This window comes from Octodon degus, unplaced genomic scaffold, assembly GCF_000260255.1.
Source record: "Octodon degus isolate 3935 unplaced genomic scaffold, OctDeg1.0 scaffold00141, whole genome shotgun sequence".
In the NCBI taxonomy this organism is placed as follows: domain Eukaryota; kingdom Metazoa; phylum Chordata; class Mammalia; order Rodentia; family Octodontidae; genus Octodon; species Octodon degus.
Window position 1 is genome coordinate 1,155,648 of NW_004524717.1, and position 4,629 is coordinate 1,160,276.

A 4,629-nucleotide genomic window follows, 5' to 3' on the forward strand; every position below is an offset into this window, starting at 1 on the left:
TTTTATGGGTTTTTGTTTTTTTTTACTATGTGTGTGAAATGAGTACTTCCTAGCCCTACTTGTTCAGAACAAAAACTCCAGCACCACTATTTGATGAGTTTACTGTGCCTTGAGGCCAATTTAAAATCTTTTCTATTGATTGCCAGTCAGTTGCCATAATCTTGAGCCACGAGGTAAGTACAATTGCCTGAGAAGGACAGCTGGTACTAGGGGGAGGAGAAGAACAAAGAAATTAAAATTTATTTATCATCTTCAGTGCTAGGTCCTACCTACCATGAAAGTTTGTTATGGCTTATATCTAGATGTCCCCCCAAAGCCTCCAGAGCTCATGGGTGGTGCTTTATGGACCTGGCTGGATTATGGATGTGTGATACTGGGATTAGGGTTGTGTGGTACTAAATTAATCCACTGGTTGGAATTAGCATACTTCTGGGTGTGGCCAGTGGAAGCCCCACTCTAGGTGTGGGCAGTACTGATCAAAAAGCTTGTAACCTGCACAGGATAAAAGGCTTGGTGCTGCAGCCTGCTGCTTGTTGCCTTTTGCCTGCCACACCATTAACTATTTCTCCTCTGCCATGGCTTTCTGTCATGAAACCCTATCTTGGACCCAGCCTCCACAAGCTATGAGTTGAAATAAACCTTTCCTCCTTTTACTTGTGTTAGGTATTTTGCCTCAGCAATGAAAAAAATAACTAAGACAGTGCTTAATACCATAACACTTTATAAAGCTTCTCTACAGGTATGAGATTTATTTTCATGCTCATCTTACTGATGGGTAGGTAAATTGACTCATTTGCTTATAGCTTCACCAACAGCATATGGTAGAAACAGGGGATAGACCAGGGAACAGGTAGAGATGAGGACAGTCATTTTTCTCACAAGTGAGTTTTTTAAAAAAACTTATTTATTTATTTATTTCATACAGGGTCTTGCTATGCAGCTCAGATTCATAGTGATCCTCCTGTCTCAGCCTGCCCAGTGCTGGGATTACAGGCACTTGCCACCATGCCTGGTTTTGGTGGCTGGCACAGTGAGCCTGGGGATTCAGGGCTGGCATGGCACGTGGTACTGAGGATCGAATCTGGGTCCTTACACTTGCCAGGCAGATGCTTAGACTATCGAGCTATCTCCCCAGCCCCTCACAAATGAAATCTTGAAGATCTCCATTTGAGCTAAAAATGGGTGCTCTGTGAATGCTGGTACTACCCACCTGTGCTGTTTACAGCTCTCAGGTGTTTAATTGGCTGGAAGGGACCACCTGTGAGGCTCTGAGCCCTCCAGAGGGCTTTGTGTAGACTTGGCCCCAAAATGAGAGATGGAAATATGGAAGCCAAGCAAGGAGCTTGGGTTCTCTGCAGAGTGGATTTACTCTAGGGGTCTTTAACAGCTTTTCTGCTTGTTTTAAGACTCATCCTTACTGTAGCCCACATTGTGAAATGACATCACTTTTTAACATGGAAATTCCACTGTCTGCAATATATAATCCCATAATAAACTCTGTTGTACACTGCCTCAGATATTCACGTTTTGAAGAATGCAAAATCAACATAATAAAAGTATTCTCTCGTTAAATAAACAGTTACTGTGCACCTTCTAATACCAGGCTCTGGGCTGGGCATGGGTTTTAACTTTTGCTAAGATGAGGGCTCTACTCTTGACTGCCATCTAGTGCAGGTCTGTGGTAATACAGAGGCAAAGAGAGCTCCCTCCTCTTCAGGGTTTAGGAGAAATTTGTAGCAGGGGAAAAAAAAAAAAATCGATTTAGGAAATGAAAATTGAAAATATGTTACCACTGCACAACCACACAGCTCGAGTTCTAAACAGGTACTTTAAGCACCATACAAATTTTGTCGTCACTACAATTACATTTTGCTGCTGAGTACCTTAATGTCTTTAGCCTAAAGTAGTATTTTATCATTTTTTTGTTGATGTAAAGTGCAGTTACCAACATCATTGGCTAAAAGTGTTATTTTACATGCCTACCTTAAGTGCCTTTAAGAAGAGTTCTGGATGGGGGAAAGATACTGGGACACTAACAGCCACCTTAGGAAGCTGGCCAACATCAGTAACCCAGTATTTCTTGAGCACTTATCTGTCCTAGTCTCTGTGGTGCTGATTACTTTTGTAATCTCATGTTATCTTTGCAACAACCATATGAATTAAATGTTTTTGCTTATATTTTGCAATTAAGTGAGAGATAAAATACCATAGTTAAACTGTTGGGTTTAATTACTGGCCTTTTACTTAGTAGTCTTTCTTAGAACGAAGACAAGTTACTTAGCTCTTCCAAGAATCAACTTCCTATGAATTAGAAGTATGAATTAGAAGTGATACTTACCAAAGCATTAGCAAGGTTAGCTGGGACGAAGAGTGTTCATCCCTTTGGCTCAGTGTCTGCTTCCACTCTACGTCTAAATGAAAGATAAGTATTTTTGGTCCTTATTATCATCTCAGAGGGGGCGGGACTAGCCTGGTTACTCACCGTTTTATCTGGCTCCAAAGCATATTTGAGTGTGTTAAACCTGAGCTCAGATTCAATGACCTATAGGCAAAAATACAAAATAAACAAGGTTGTTGAAACTACGTGTGTTATAAATAAGAGGTCAACATTACACACAATCAAAACAACTCTTGTAATTATGAGGTAGGGAGTAATGGGCCCAAGAGAAAATAAACACTTGAGAGTTCTGAATACCACTGCCCACAGCCGATCCACAAAATCCTCTTTTTTGTATATTTTTTCAGAGTTCTAGCTTGTTTTTTTATCCCTCTACCAAGTTTTTTCATTCTTTTTAATTTTTTAAATGTATTTGCAACAGGGTCTATAGGGTTTACAAGGTCTCACTACGTAGATTGGACTCATAGTGATTCTCCTGTTTTCAGCCTCCCAAGCACTGGGATTATAGGTGTGCACCGCCACACCCAGTCTCAATTGCGGTCTCAGTGCATTCCGGAGATGGGACCCTCATGGCATACTGGGGGTCAAATCCCAGGCACTGTGCTCTGCCTAAGCAGGCACTTTAGTCTGCTGAGTTATCTGGCTGGCCCTCAAATTTTTTCATTCTTGTCATGAATATATGGATACACATGGAAAAGAAAGAAAAGTAATCTATAATTAGATTTATATGTAATCTCTTTTACATAAAGCTTTACGTTTTCAGTGACCAACTTCCCCACCCTTGACAATCTACCGCTTGCTGTTTTAACAGCTGAAAAACTTGCAGAAGCCATTCTGATTTGAAACCATCTAATTCTGAAATTTTGCCAAATGAATGTCATCTCTAACATAAATCTAACTCTGAGGTTGGGAGATTTAGCTGCGAATCACGCTTGAAGGAGAAAGAAGACTGTGAGTGATGCTTAGCAGGTGTAGCACTCCATGAACAAAGCAGCCTGACAGGCCTTTCAAACTTGTGTTTGAATTTCAGGCTCATTCTGGAAATCAGGAGACGTGCTAGCATCTTTTGAGGACACAGCTCCTACGTATCCAATGGCAACGCTGTTTGGACTTTGGCATCCACAGTCCTTTCTAGGGGGTGTACTCTGGTGGTGTGTCAAATGCCAAGATACTGCTTTTGCTGTTTGTAGCTCAGGCTTAACTAGTACGGCTGTCTCCACACTTGGCAGCCAAAGGAAGCAGAGGACAGGCGCATCCCCCAGTCGGAGTGTCACACAAGGCCTCTCTGACATTGGCCTTCGCTGAAGGAGGCTGTTGATACCAACTTTTACTTGGACCATCTGATTTTAAATTCCCATCATAGCTAAATGGTCCATCAAATGGTGACCGAGTTTTGACGGACCCTTTTGCAGATATGTTCTCCTTACATCTGTATCTTTACAGAGCTCATCTGGTACCTGCTGTCTGAGCTCTGTCAGTTTCTCAGTCTCTGTGTTATTATTTATTTTGCTGTTTTGTCCTGGACGGTCCCCACTGCTCTTTTCTCCAGTCAGCTTTGGGGGTGAGAGAATCTCTTTGAAACCAGGGTGGGGCTGCTTTGGAATTGATTAGTCTCCCCATTGCTCCCACCTTTACTTGATCTGCTGAGCTGTTAAAGACTCCTCACAGCTAACGTAGAGGTGATTATCCATTTTATTAGAAGAACCGCCTGGAGATCTCTGAGCCTTCTGCAAGGACAGATGATTCTCAAGTGCTACTTTATCATGTTGGCAAGCCAGGGAGTGGACTGAGTAGGTGATGCACCTTGCTCTGGAAGAGAATCTTGGCCAAGGCCTGGTACCTGTAGAAAGGCCACTCGCCGGCCATTCCTGAATATCCTCACACACAACACCTTTACTTAGGGATTTTCTTGTTCCTGTCCCCACATGTGTTAACTCTGGAAAAGAGCTTGCACTGGCCCAGGAGGGGCAGCCAGGCACACTGCATATGGTGGCGAATGGACTGGAGCAGGGAGTTCAGTGGGTATGGGGCTGCAGAGAGTTCAGTGGGCATGCGACTGCAGAGAGTTCAGTGGGTGTGGGGCTGCAGGGAGTTGAGTGGGCATGGGACTGCAGGGAGTTCAGAGAGCATGGGATTGCAGAGAGTTCAGTGGGCAGGGACTGCAGGGAGTTCAGTGGGCATGGGACTGCAGGGAGTTCAGTGGGCATGGGACTGCAGGGAGTTCAGTGGGC